The sequence below is a fragment of the Lepisma saccharinum genome, chromosome 15 (genome assembly GCF_977018435.1).
Source record: "Lepisma saccharinum chromosome 15, izLepSacc3.1, whole genome shotgun sequence".
Taxonomy (NCBI): Eukaryota; Metazoa; Arthropoda; class Insecta; order Zygentoma; family Lepismatidae; genus Lepisma; species Lepisma saccharinum.
Window position 1 is genome coordinate 50,544,190 of NC_139243.1, and position 15,894 is coordinate 50,560,083.

Here is a 15,894-nt window from a genome sequence, read left to right on the forward strand (position 1 = left end):
TTTTCATTTGTTAATATTACTCCTAAGTATTTGAATTTGGAAACTGGTTCAAACGAGTTGTTATCAAGAATTAGATTTTGATTATTACCTAACACTTGGTTTCGGCCTGTAAGCATATATTTAGTTTTCTCTTTGTTAACTTCCAAACCTATGTCTTTAGCAGTTTTGAAAAATATTTTAGCATTATTCTTAATTGTATTTATATCATCCCCTAATAAGTCTACATCATGTGCATATGCTAACAACTGAGTCACACCATTTAATTTTAGTCCTTCGTTAGTTTCTGTTACCTTCCTAACAGCATATTCTAAAGCAAAATTAAAGAGCAATGGATATAATGAATCTCCTTGTTTTAACCCATCATGAATTGTAAATTTGTCAGACACATAAATACCCACACGAATTTTACTTTCTGTTTCACTGGTGCATACTTTTATCATATTAACAAGCTTCTTAGGTATTCCAAATTCGACTAATATATTATATAATTTATCTCTTTTGACCGAATCATATGCTTTTTTGAAATCAATGAATACCTGATGGACATTTTGATTATATTCGCACTTTATTCAAGTGACTTCCTTTTACCTACGCTAAAAAAGAAATTAAAAAAATGAATATTAGCCTTTTTTTCAACATGTCCATTGAGAATGTAAATGACCTTTAAAGTTTGACATTATAGTTATTGGACCTTTGTCGCCATTGCACTGAAAGTTTACATCATTGCAAAGGTTGATATATCTATCTACCAGATAGAACACTGGAATTGAATGAGATTAGGTAGTTGTTCTGTATTGGAGATAACACAATTCCATTATAACTTTGTCATTCGGTAAAATAATCGATTACTTTGATTTCACTATTATTCAAAATGTATCTATCTGTTAAAAGCAAAAGTAAGAACCGAAGTCCATCATACCAGCAACACTACTACTTCTAAGCAGCTCCCACAATTGACTGAGGTTAGAATGAAAGTTTGTCTTGTTTTAAGTTCACTTGTATGCACAGATAGGCTAATTGGTGTTAGAAGTTAAGAAAAAGATAAAAGATTGTGGAAGAGATACTGTGAACAACTCGAGTTGGAGAGAGATTGTCTTTTGTCTTTGTTGAATGTCTTTCTTGTAGTTTATATAACATGAAGTTATAATTTAAAATAAATGTTGTTTTGTTCGTTAACGTTTTGCCTAATTGAAGATCATTACAATTGGCGACGAGGATAAAGATGGAACGAAGGTACCAAGAATAATGTGTATAAGAAGATTAGTCTTATTATGAATAAGAAGCTATGAATAATGGAGGTTAGTAATCATGTACAGTTTTTTGAACAGTTCGATGTGGAACGTGGCAATATTCAAACATACATTGAAAGGTTTGACCAATTCTGTTTGGCAAATAATATAGCAGCAGATAAAAGAGTTTGTACATTAATTTCCGTAGCTGGCGGAAGAGTGTACGATATACTAAGCGATTTAGTGGCACCAGCAAAAGTTTCACAAAAGTCATATGAAGATTTATGTTCTTTATTGCTAACCCATTTCAGGCCTAAAAGAAATGTTATAGCTGAAAGGTATAAGTTTCATTTGTTGAGACAAGAGGAAGGGCAGACGTTATCTGAATTTGTAATATGTTTGAAGCATCAAGCAGCTAATTGTTCATTTGGTACGTTTCTTAATGAAATGATGAGAGACCAATTAGTTTTTGGCATACGTAGCGAAGTAACAAGAAAGAAATGATTAGCTGAACCAGAGCTTGATTTTATGAAAGCAGTATCCTTATCATCAACCATGGAAATGGTAGAACAAGATGTAAGGTTATTTTATCAAAAAGATAAGACTGTATTTAGTAATGTACATCATCTACATAAAGATAGAACAGTTAGTCAGCAAAGTAAGAAAAGTGCTTTTAAATGTTCAAGGTGTAATAATGTACACGAAAAGTACAAATGTCCAGCTTGGAATGTACATTGCTTTAAATGTGGATTAAAGGGTCATTTTCAGCAGTGCTGTAAGAATATAAATAGCAATGTTTTTAGGAAGGAAGCTTCAACTAAGGTGAGACATGATGTTGATACATCTATGAATCATTTGTTGTTAAACGGCGTACATGTGGAAGTTTAACAACCTGTCTACGGTAATAAGAAAAGTAGGTTAGATTTAAGGAGTCTTAATGAGAATTCAAGTGAACTTTCACATGAGAATAATGTACATAAGAATCAATTATATGTACAAAAATCGGATGTTGAAATGAGTAGCTCTGGAAGTGAAGCTGATAATTGTTTAGTTAGGTTGATGTGCAATGGCAAACAGGTCCAATTCGAAGTGGATACGGGTGCAGCAGTATCTGTTTGGGATGAGGAAGTCCATGCAACGAATTTTAGGAACATTCCAGTTATAAAGAGTGTTCTCACTTTACGGAATGCAGATGGGAGACCACTACCAATAGTTGGGAGAGTTATGCTGGATGTGCAGTTAGAAAATGGAGGATTAAAAATGCCCTTGTACATTTCCCGAAATAAATTGAAAACACCTATTTTAGGAAGGACCTGGTTGGATGAATTATGGTCAGATTGGAAATCTTGGTTTCAGTTAAGGATTTCTAGGGACACTTCTTTGTTAACAGTATCTAAGCAACTAACTTTTAATAATCAGAAAGTTGACTACTTAATAAATAAGTACAAAGAAGTTTTTTCTGGTAATATTTGTGAGCCTATTAAGCAATTTAAAGCTACAATACCAATCAAGGAGGGAGCAGTCCCAATATTCAAGAAAGCATACGAAGTTCCATACAGATTACAACCGAAAGTAAAGGCTGAATTGGATAATTTAGTTCAATTGGGAGTTTTGTCACCTATTCAGTATTCTGATTGGGGTACACCTTTAGTGGTAGTAAAGAAAAATAATGGTGATCTACGGCTGTGTTCTGATTTTAAGGTAACTGTCAATAAAGTGGTAGAAAAAGTAACTTATCCTTTGCCACGAGTGGATGATTTACTTAATTATTTAGTGAATGCAGACACACATGTAGTGTTGGACCTGACCAAAGCATATCTTCAACTATTACTCGATGAGAGTGCTAAAAAGTTATTGGTTCTCAATACTAAATGGGGATTGTTCACTTATAACAGGTTACCAATGGGTTTAAGCTGCAGTGCACAGATTTTCCAAATAACAATGGATCAAGTACTGTTAGATTATACATTTGCCAAATGCTACCTCGATGATTTGATTATAACAGGCCGTGGAGACGAAGGATGTTTCAATAACACAAAACTAGTTTTGGATAGATTGACATATTACAATATAAAAGTTAATCTCGATAAATGCCAGTTCTTCAAAAAAGAGGTAGACTATTTAGGTTACAGGATATCTAGTAATGGTTTTCAACCTTTAATCAAGAAAAAGACAGCAATATTGAATTGTCCAGAGCCAACAAACGTTAAAGAATTGAAGTCATATTTAGGAATGATTTCATTTTATCATAGGAGCATGCCAAAGTTTGCTATGAAGGTAACACATCTTTATGAATTGCTAAAGAAAAGAGCAGTGTGGTCGTGGACAGATCGACATAAAGCGGAATTTCTTGAATCCAAACAAGCATTGCGAAAAGCTGAGATATTAACTCCATACAATCCAGATCAAGATATTGTATTGATTGTAGATGGAAGTGGTGTAGGAGTTGGGGCTCAGTTGTGTAATAAGATTGAGGGTGAATTGAAAACAATTGCCTGCACTTCGGCGACGCTAGCGCCTTCAGAGAGAAAATACAGCCAATTTGAAAGGGAAGCGTTAGCTTTAGTGACGGGCATTAAGAAATTTCATAAATATCTTTATGGAAAACATTTCATAGTTTATAGTGATTAGTAGTGTAAGTGTATTGTTTCTACGCAGTACTTAGTAGGTATGCATTTGTAGCCTCTGTTTTTTACCAATCGAATATCAGTTTTTGACATATTTTGACAATTTTTGTCGATGTTTTAGCGTTTAGCGATGTTTTAGTAAAATTTCCCTTTTTTCCCACTCGTACTTGGTAGGTATGCATTTGTAGCCCCTTTTTTTTATCAATTAAATATCAGTTTTTGACATATTTTGACAATTTTTTGTCGATGTTTTAGCGTTTAGAGATGTTTTAGTAAAATTTCCCTTTTTTCCCCCACTCACACTTGGTAGGTATATCACGATCTTACGTGATATAACTTAACCTATCCTTTTTTTTATTACGTGCTAAACTACACGAGAGCCTCTACATGCTTTGACCTACTTTAGAGTAGTACAATAAGCCCGTTTGAACGTCATCAAGTGGGGATCAAAAAAACCTCAAAAACTCACTTTCTCTCCACGTTCCGCGCCTCATTTATTGCGCTGACGATGTTTCACAGCGATGAAAACAGCACCAAAACATCAAAAACTCACTTTACTCATTTGGGGATCACCAAAACCTCAAAAAAAACTCACCTTCTCTCCACGTTCCGTGCCTCATTTATTGCGCAGACGATGTTTCACAGCGATGAAAACAGCATCAAAAAACTTTAAAAAAAACTCATTTTCTTTCCACGTTCCGCGCCTCATTTATTGCGCTGACACAGCGTGATGAGTAAATGCACTGTTTCATCCTTGAAGGATGAATGCACCTTATCATAATTTTTTTCCAAGTCCGGGACAAATGTTTATATATCGTGACTTTTTGTAAACCTCTCTGTCGCACACACACATATGCGCGCGTGCCTGTATTGTGATGCAAGCAAACAAACAAAAATAATAATTGTTTTTTTTAGTAGACCCAAATGGAGAGAGTTCACCAACCGAAAGTGAGGCTCGGTGAGGCTCGCCTTAATGGGTTTTTTTCCTTGTAAGGCATAAGCCTCATTTTCTCGCAGTGTTGCCAACACCTCACTCGATCACGATCTTACGTGATATAACTTAACCTATCTTACGATTTTTTTTACGATCTTCAGTGATATAACTTAACCTATCATTTATTCTTTTTATTTGCACACCAAACTGTAGTAGACCCAAATGGAGAGAGAGAGTTCACCAACCGAAAGTGGGGCTCGACTTAATGGTTTGCTCTTGTAAGACACAAGCCTTATTTTCTCGCAATGTTGCCAACATCTTACTCGATCACGATCTTACGTGATATAACTTAACCTATCTTACGATTTTCTTTTCTTACGATCTTCAGTGACCTATCATTTTTTTTATTTGCAGCATCGACATCGGACGACGACCTAAACCAGGCACGGCATTTTTGGCATATTCTGTAATTGTTCGTGATGGGTTGCAACGAGGAAGGTTCGGTGCCTACGAGTATAACTTTCAAATCCGAAGAAATGAGCGTCGGGGTTGTGTTGGTCAGCGTTTGCAGGAAACACATCGTGTGGCAAAATTCGCAGCACGAGTCCGGTACGTCGCAGCAGGAGAATTCGATGCGAATGTTGCCCGGGATGAAATGGAGCAAGCACGCTTCGTTCTCCTGCTGGTCGATCTGGTCGAGGATCAAGCTGAATCCCAACTTTGGAGAAACGACCGCTTTCACGGTGTTGTTCGCCTCGGTTCCAAATAATTGCCTGGCTCCGAAATTGCGATCTTTCATGTGAAAATAAGAAAAAAGCGTTCGCACGACTTCGACCCACGGTGCGGGGACCTTCACCCAGTTCACGCGCTCGATACGCTCCCGAACGAACGCGGAATCCTTTTTGGGAAAATAACGTTCTTTGCTCGCGTCCAGGTTGAGAGAATCGATGTACGCGGCCCACGACCACACTTGGTGGTGCTGCTGCTGCTCGCTGCCACCCTCCACGATCTGGTGGAAACGAAAATTATCGGGCAGGATCGTCCGTTCGAAGGTTTTGTACTGATTCGATATTCTCTTTTCCGTCCTCAGGAGGCGCAGAAATTGAGTTTTGAACGCGTCAGTTTCGGTCACGGCCTGGTACAAATCTTTCAGGACGTTCAACTTGTTTTCCAAAACAGTATAATGCAACACCAGGTAATTGATGTTGCAGTGTATGATGAAGAACGTCGGGATGATGCAGCAGAATCGATAGATCAGACCCCAGCCGAGAAAGTAATGCGTGTGGAAACGATGCTGGGTCGTCCACGTGAATTCGTTGAGAACGTGGCCGTCGCAGACGGTGTTCGGAAAAATCGTTCGCAGGTACTTGGCCGGATCCTTTCCGAAAACCTTCTCGAAAACGTGACGCCAAGCCAGAGCGTTGATGCAGTCGCTTTTGAAACTAGCCAGCTGGGGGCTGACAGATCGAGCTTCCTCCCCAGATCGAATTGAGTCGCGTGCCTTTCCACGAACTCCAAGTAAGCCTTCGCCGTAGGCCACACGATGCTCGTGACGATCTGATCGACCGAGTCCGTGGTTCGATATCCCGTGTCGAAGTATTCGCCCCACGCTTTCTTCAAGATTGTAAGTAAAAAATTCCTCTCTCGCACGTCTATGGCGGTCCTCAACCCTTTAAATTGCACCTCGTCGTTGTCGGCCAGCTGCACGACGTATTTTTTCTTGGTCAGCGCGAAAAAGTTTTTCAACACGAATTCGACCTTCACCCGCAAGTTCGGGAAATTCTATATAAAATAACATACCTGCAAATTGTATTCACAGTATAGATTGAATTCTTGAGTTTTTTTTTGTATTCGCACCCAAGAAATTCTATATAAAATAACATACCTGAAATTCTATTTACAGTATAGATTGAATTTTTGAGTTTTGTATTCACACCCAAGAAATTCTATATAAAATAACATACCTGAAAATTGTATCGCTATTATATACTAGACACTTTTTGATTTCTGTGATTTTGGAGAAAGCATAATGGCATCCACCACCAGTTTTTCAATCTTAAAAAATAATAAAACTGAATGTGTTACTTGTGGGAAGCTAATCTCATGGAACAATTTATCGGTACACAGGGCAAGATGTAGCGAAACAGGTTCGAGAATTAATCGTTCGTCACCTTCTAAGTCTTGTGCTCGATGCTGAAAGATGATCAGCATTACAAATTTAAGTAAACACCTGAAAATTTGCAAACCATCGATCGAACGAGGAACATTGAAAAGAAAAATCGATGATCCAGAAACGGAAGCTTCTACTTCCAAACTAAGTAAATTCTCTAATGAACGCAAACCAATTAGATCTGCATTTAACCGTCATATTCAGGATTTCTCTTTTACTTCGGAACCAGGCTGCGACATTCTTAGTTTCTTGCGTGAAACGAAAACATCAGTAATAAATATTCTAAAAAATAAATTGGAAAATAATTCCGTAAAAGTATACGTTGATCTATTTTCCGAATACGAAAAAGTCGACGGTACAACAAGTATTTTTTATCATCGAGCAAAAAACCAGGCTCTTCATTTGGTGGACGTCGATAATTTGGACGAATTTTATTCCGATCTTTCAAATGAGCTGGTTAAGAAACACGACGATTTCGAGGCTAAAGGGTCGGGATGGTCTCTGTGTGGAAGTCCTCACACGTTAACCGTTTACGTGAACCGATTCTCGCCTCTTCGCGCTTCCAGCTACGTTCCTCTTCAACCGAACATTCAACACAAGAGGGCTGTGTTAAATATACAGAACAGCGATAACAAGTGTTTTCTCTGGTGTGTGTTGGCGGAACTTCACCCGATTTATTGGTCAAATCATCCAGAACAGGTTTATCATTACAAGCAGCATGAACCTGAACTGGAAAATGCAATGGCTGGCATCGAATACCCGGTGATCATTTCTGATATATCAAAATTCGAAACACGAGCACGAGATGCAGAAGGAAAACGCTTAATCATCAACGTGTATTCCTATACGTTGGATAAACACGTCGTGCATCCCGTCAGGATAAGCGATGTCGACGATGACGATGCTCGTGTGATTAATCTTCTTCTAATTTCAAACGACAGTGTTCACCATTACTGTCTCATTCGTTCACTATCACGCTTGGTCAGAAGTCAATCAACCAAGTATGCAAACAACATCGAAGTTTGCCCGAGATGTCTAACCACGTTCAACGATCGACAACAATCCGATTATCGAAAATACACCGGACGTCAGATTGCTATCGATAAACTTGTTCAACATAAAATATATTGCGGCAACAACAGACCGGTTCGAATGTTGATGCCCGAAAAGAACGAAGTGGAAGAATTCAGGATGCACAAGGCGTTGTTGGAACATCCGGCCATCATCGTTGCTGATTTCGAGGCGTTCCTCAAACCACTCTCATACTGCGATCCGGATCCCGAACTTTCTTCCACCACACCTTACCAGCTTCACGAACCAAACAGTTTCGGTTACGTTGTCGTGCGACAGGATAAAATAGATGAACCGTACGTATACCGAGGACCTGATGCAATCGAACGCTTCTTCGAAAAGATGATCGAGGAGGTTGGGAAAATTGGATGCATGCTGCAAACATCGAAACCGATGCTTCCGTTATCTGCTATCGAACTTCAAAATTACTACGACACCGTCAAGTGTCCTGTGTGCGATAACCACTTCACAGACGACAATCGTAAAGTGTTTCACCATTCGCATACGGACGGTCGCTTCATAAGCGGAATCTGTAATGCATGCAACCACAAAATCCAAAAACCAAAATTCGTCCCCATATTCTTTCACAATGGTTCTAATTACGACTTTCATCCCTTAATTAGGAAACTCGGATACGACACACAAAAAATAGATATTCTTGCTCAAAACGAAGAACGATACATCTCTATAAGTAAGAAAGTTATGATTCCCGAGACTAAAAATACCATCGAGATGAGGTTTCTGGATTCGTACAGATTTCTCTCTGCCAGCCTGGACACTCTTGCCAGCAAAATTCTAGACGAACAATTCAAAATTACAAAAGCTAGTTTTCCCAACGTAGACATAGAACTCGTTAGACGTAAAGGGATTTATCCTTACGAATATGTTAGTGATAATTCTAAATTTAACGACGACGCTCTCCCACTTCCAAGAGAATTTTACAGCAGACTCAGAGAGAAAGGAATCACGGACGAAGAATACCAACACGCGCAACTCATGTGGGAGAAATTAGAATGTAGGACACTCGGAGACTACCACGACGCATACTTAAAATTAGACGTGACGATACTCGCGGATGTTTTTCAAGCGTTCAGGAAAACGGCAACGAATATTTATAAATTAGATCCAGCGTATTTCTACAGTCTACCGGGATTAGCGTGGTCGGCAATGTTATTCCAGACAAAGGTCAAGCTGGAACTGATATCGGACGTGGACATGTTACTTTTCATCGAGAGGGGGATTCGGGGCGGGATGGTACAATTTGTACAGAGATATGCAAAAGCCAACAACGTGCACATGAAAGAAGATTATGATTCAAATCGAGCATCGAATTACATCTTCTATGCCGACGTTAATAATCACTACGGACATGCCATGGTACAGAAACTTCCTTACGGGGGATTCGAATGGGCATCAATAGATGTAGAAAATTTCGACGATAGTGAGTATGGCTTCTTCGCAGAGGTGGATATCGAATTCCCCGACCATTTACACGATCTGTTCAGCGATTTACCACCGGCATCCGAGTTCAAATCTTCGCCTCATTCTAATCAATGCAAGCTTTTATTGACTCTAGAGGGGAAAAAGAGATATGTTGTTCATTACTCGAATCTCCGATTCTTGATCGGGAAGGGTGCTAAGGTAGCGAATGTTAGAAGAGTCCTCAGGTTTAAACATTCCGAGTGGCTCAAACCGTACATTGAAACAAACACGCAACATAGGACGGTTGCCACTTCCGATTTAGACAAGGACTTCTTTAAATTAATGAACAATGCGGTGTACGGAAAGACCATGGAGAATGTTAGAAAGCACGTAGACGTGAAATTAATTTCCGATAAGAATAAATGTCGGAAGTGGATAGCCGATCCTAGATTCAAGTCGAGAAAACTTTACAACGAGAATTTGGCACTTTTCAATCTAGATATAAAATTGATGAAATTCAGAAAACCAATTTACGTTGGCGCAACGGTTCTCGACTTGTCGAAACTTTACATGTTCGAATTTCATTATGACGTGATGAAACCCTTCTACAATGATAAAATATCACTTTTGTACACGGACACCGACAGCTTTATTTACAGCATACAAACATCTAACCTATACGAAGACATAAAAAATCCTTCCATGCTTGAGTATTTCGATACTTCTGCGTATCCTCAATCCAACAGATTTGGAATTCCATCTCGTAACAAAAAAGTCCTAGGTAAACTGAAAGATGAATGTAACGGTGATATTATTGTCGAGTTCGCGGGTTTGCGTTCGAAGATGTATGCCATGAGAACAGAGAGTAGCGTCACGAAGAAAGCAAAAGGTGTGGGCAAAAATACGGTGGAGAACAAACTCACCTTCCACGATTACATCGATTGCCTTTATTAACAATCGACGATACTAAGTATAGAACAAAGAATCCAAAGTATAGTCACGTGATTACAACAAACAAAGTTATGAAAGTAGCATTAGATCCGCATGACGATAAAAGATGTATTTTGTCTTGTGGAATCCACACGTTGCCTTGGGGACACTATCGTTTAGAAATTAGTAAAAATTGTAGGCAATGCAATTGAAAAAAAAATTTTAACTGTCTCACATACACAATAAAATAAATAGCAAGGACAATGAATCTTTTTGGTTTTCGAAAACAGACCATCATGGAAACTACACCACCAAATTCCAATAACCTCTTACCTTCCGTGTTATCTAAACTCAATGGTCTCTTGATAGTACACCTCAACAGTATCTGGACGAAATTGGATGACGATGTGGGCAAGATGTTTTACGTCTTCAACAACAATTTACATTTTTACGAAATTCCGATCGACGGGAAACTTCAAATCACCGTGAATCCGGAGAACGAAGGACGAAATATTAAAATTTCTAGCGGCAAGAACATTTTTCGAATGTAGCACGACAAGGTGCTTTCTAACATGGCGTACGATGTGTCTGCAGGAGATTTACTTTACGTGGAACTTCTAGGAGATTACGACAAACTCGTTCCTCTCTTCGTAGAATTACGAATCGTCTATCCTATTATAAATAACCGTTAACAAAAATGCCTAACGACATTTTCGGCAACACCAAGCGTGTAGACCACGCAGAAGAGATTCTCATGTTGGATGTCCGAATTAAAAAATTGAGGAGCGATTTGATCGCTTTGCAGGAGACCTTAAACAAAAGTTTAGAGTCGGAGATCGCTACGCTCCAAACGCAATGTCTCGACCCCATTCTGAAAATCGATTCCGAACTGAAAACGCTCATAAAAAATTATGTCGATGTACCTTCCTACGACAACGTTCAAAATATACAGTTGAGCGTTGATTCGCTTCAAAATGATTTGGCCAAATTACAGCAATTTCAATCGAAAAATGAAGATTTGGAAAAATTGAAACTCGAAATCGAAGAACGAACTTCCGCAATCGAAAAGAATTTCTCTGAACTTCAAACCGTCGTGAACGATATCGATGGAGAACGCTTGCACGTCGTTGTTTCCAAATTACAAGAAGAATTCACCGGCACGTTGGAAGAAATCAAATCCAAGTTGCAGACTTTGGAAGATACCATGACGAACCTACCATCGTCAGACGAACTGCAGGTTATCGGTAAAAGCGGCGCGAACATAAAAATTCAATTGGAGGCTTACCAAGATTTCGAACACATTCAAACCACCATCGCTACGCTTCAGGCGTCTCTGGAGTTGATCAACGAAGAAATTAAAAATATTCACGTTCAAGCGAGCACGTTGACGAGCATTCAAGACACGTTAAGCACGGTTCAGCAGAAGATGGAATATTTAGAAAATTTGCACGTCCAATCGAACCTTGCTCATTTTCATCACGTACTCGACAACATACAGGGTGACTTGGAATCGTTACGGACGAGCGTGCCTTCGAGCGAAGATTTGGAAAAATTGAAAACGGCGGTGACGGCATTATCCGATTCGAGCGACGTCAAAAGTTCGTTGAGCGATCTCGAGAGTAGGGTGGCCAATCTCCCCACCTCCAAAGAATTACACGCTTTGAAAAGGAACATATCACGTATGCTGAAACGACTGGAAACGGAAACGGCGAACGTGGAACAGATTCAAGATGAAATTAGTTCGCTGGTGTCGACGCTGCCCACTTCGCAGAGCGTTGCCGACCTTCACACGCAGTTTACAGAGATGCGAAGCATCGTGAACGATCTTACCGAGAAAAGTTCGAAATTGAATCAAGTCGAGAACCTTCAGAACATTGTCGTCAACATCAGAGATCAAGTTGGAGTGCTGGAATCCACGCAGGAATCGACGCTGGCCTCTTTCGGTGCCAAGTTGCAAGAACTCAACGAAAACTACAAGCAGTTGAACGTGGAAGTGAAAATCAAACCGTCATTTTCTGCCGTAACGAATACCATAGTCGAGCATTTGCTGCCCATCGAAAATAAACTCGGACACGTTCACAGTAATCTGCTCGGCGTCGACACTAAATTCGCCAAATTGTTCACCTTGCAAGCCATCGAAATCAACAGCGTACCCAATCAACAGAGAATCTCCACGTTCGTCGAAGGTAACAAACTGTACATGTTACATCCTTATCATCCGTACTACAAGTTTCTCCTCGATGGCACGATTCAGATAAACGAATTTTCGTACTGGTCTCACGGCAGAAAAGCTAGCGTTCCCACCATGACCTTGATATCGAATCGTGGTGTCCAGAAAGCAGGAAACATTCCTCTGGCACGTTGGAACGAAACGCGCAACATATATGAAATACACGAAGACGAAGATCTTACCGTTTTCGACGTGAGTGCCGGCGATAAGCTGATCGTTCAAAACACGAGCGAGGTGCCACCCTCTTTGAATCCCATCACGCTGGTGCTTCTCTTCAAACGTAATCTCTAAAAAAAAAAATGTCTAGGCAAGCCATCGTCCAAGAATTGCATAAACCTGCACGCCGCAACTACGAACGTTTGGCGGTGGTAACCAAGGGCATCGACGACCTCTGGGAAAGCGACCTCGTGGAGATGAGTAGCGGCAAGTTGAGAAACGTACATAAATTGAACAAGGGCAACAAGTACCTCCTCACCGTCATAGACACATTTTCGAAATTCGCATGGGCTCTACCTTTGAAGGCGAAAACAGGAACGTGCGTCACGGAAGCATTCAAGACAATTTTTCGCGAAAGCGGCGGCAGACGACCTCGGTTTCTGCACACGGACAAGGGGAAGGAATTTTACAATGCCGTATTCCAAAAGTTTATTCGGAAACACGACGTTCAACATTACTCAACCTTCAGTGACGTCAAGGCCAGCATCGTGGAAAGATTTAATCGCACTCTGAAATCGCGCATGTGGTCACGCTTTACGCTTCAGGGAAGCTACAAGTGGGTCGCTATTTTTCCGGAACTCGTTAACGACTATAATCACACGGTGCACGGAACGATAGGCATGAAGCCAGCTGACGTTACCAAGTCCGACGAGCAACGTTTAATTTCTAGCGTTTACTGTCCAAAGTACACACCTACGACAAAAAAACCTAAATACAAAATTGGAGACCAGGTGAGGATCAGTAAATTGAAGCGAACGTTCGACAAGGGTTTCACACGAAACTGGAGCACGGAACTTTTTACCGTGGTTAGAGTTTTACCCGGGAACCGTCACACGTATATAATAAAGGACAGTGGCGGTGAAATTTTATTGGGGCGCTTCTACGAGGAGGAACTCTCGAAAACTAAATACGCCGACACGTACCTTATCGAAAAAGTTTTGCGTAAGAGAGGCGACAAACTTTTGGTGAAATGGCTGGGACTTCCGGGAACGAGTTGGATCGATTCAAACGAAGTGATTCTATGAGTACGTGGAATGTCGTGAAACGTCTACCTGATTCTGAAAGTCAAACGAAAAAAAGGAACGGCGAATTGCTCCCCGATAGCATACGGTGTCTGATCGTAGGACCTTCGGGGTGCGGAAAAACGACACTGCTCATTGATAATTTTATCCTCGCACCCAATTGGTTAGACTGGGAAAACAGACACCTCTACGTATTTTCGAAAAGTCTCGAACAAGCGAAATACCAGCAACTTATGAAACTGTACGAGGGACTGGGCATTGCAACTTTCGCATCTGAAATCATTCCACTGGACGATTGTCTCGAGAATTCCGTTGTGGTGTTCGACGACATGATCTTGGAAAATCAAAACGAGATTCGTAATTTTTTCACTCGAGGACGTCACAAAGGATTGCATTGTTTCTACCTGGCACAAACTTTTTCCAAGGTTCCGAAACAACTGCTACGCGATAATGCTAATTTCATATGTTTGTTTCGACAAGACCACACCAATTTAAAACATGCACACGATGATTACGTAGGGGCTGACATGAATTACAATCTATTTTCTAAATTCTGCTCCCACTGTTGGAACAGCTGTGATTTCGGATTCGTGACCATTGACATGACTCGAAAAGCAAACCATGGAAAATATAGAAATAAAATAAACGTTTATCTAGACGTCTCAAAAGCTAACAAGAGGACGATTTCGGATTTGCAACAAGAAGAAAAAAATCCAAAAAAATCAAAAGTCGAGAATCTAAAAAATAAAATTTGAAAAAACGTTCTTTTTTTTTCAAACGTCTGACAAGCATATATAAAATAACCATTACAACAAAAAGTGAGTGTTAATAAAAGTGGATAGTCTCAAGCGGGTGACAGCAGAAAACTACGAGAACCGAACGTATAGGCTGAGAATTCGACGTTTCAGAAACGTTTCAACGTATATAGCAAAATGTCAAAACGTCAATTTCAAGAAGAGGACAATCTCAAGTTGCGGGAATATCTAGTGAAACGCTTCAAAGGTTGGAAATCCGAGAATCGCGGATCCTACGAAGAGAAGAAACGTCAGGATCAACCTGTGATCGACGCCATCAGCGGTCTAGGTAAAGAAATTAAAAGTGTCACGGAACAAAATAAAAATTTGATCAACGAACTCGTACCGCTCGCAGCTAAAAATTACGCTGTACCCACGCCCATTTCGAGCATTCCTTCGACGCCGTTCGAACTGAAGGAAGCACGACGTCGAGCCATAGGTAGCACGTCTTCGGATAAGATCGAGTTGGGACCTTTGGCACGAGACTACCTGAGCACGGGGAAGTTCGACAAGGATGAAGTGTTCGGATTGTATCCGAGCATGGAAACCAACGAAGGCGGTGTCGTGTGGAAGATTGGGAAATCGAAAGTCACCTTTGAAGGCAACGACATTAAAGTTAATTTAGGCGATAAGGATAGTTGGACCAGGTATCCGGGTACGGTGGGACTGTGGGAACTCGTTGCCAAAAAGCAGCCGAAGGATTACACCGACGAAGATTACCAGAGTTACAGGGAAATTCTGATCATGACGGATGCCATGTACCAGAACAACGACGCCTTGCAGAAAAGGGTGAAATCGAGCAGCGGTGAGAAGTACAGGAATCTCATCAAACCGATTTGGAACGAGGTGAAGAGTGGAAGCGGCGTCAAACGCTACAACACGTTACCCAAAGAATTCGTTTGGGTGGACGACGTGAGGAAACTCGTGGACCGATTGTTGGTGATGGCCGGCGAAGAGAATGCAGGCAATCGTAATTTCTACAACGAGAAGGTTGGCATCGTGGACATGATCAGCACCAAACTTTCCAACTTCATCGTGAACGACGACAAGGGCATAGGTTACCTCATCAAAATCATCAACACGCTGCCTCCGAGATTCTGGAACGTGGCCGAAGGAAAGGGGCTCGTGAACGACATCATCAACAAGTTACCTTTCGAGATGCATTTACCTGGCTACCAGTACTGCGGACCGGGTACCAAACTCGAGAAAAGATTGGAGAGAGGAGACAAGGGTGTGAATCCGTTGGACG

At 40.5% G+C, this 15,894-nt stretch overlaps 1 protein-coding gene across 1 annotated transcript in view; it reads right to left on the reverse strand.

Annotated features, from left to right (window-relative positions):
• The window catches only part of LOC145999248 (uncharacterized), a 135,613-nt gene that overhangs the window by 94,592 nt on the left and 25,127 nt on the right, over nucleotides 1-15,894 (reverse strand). The gene's annotated exons all lie outside the window — the stretch shown is intronic.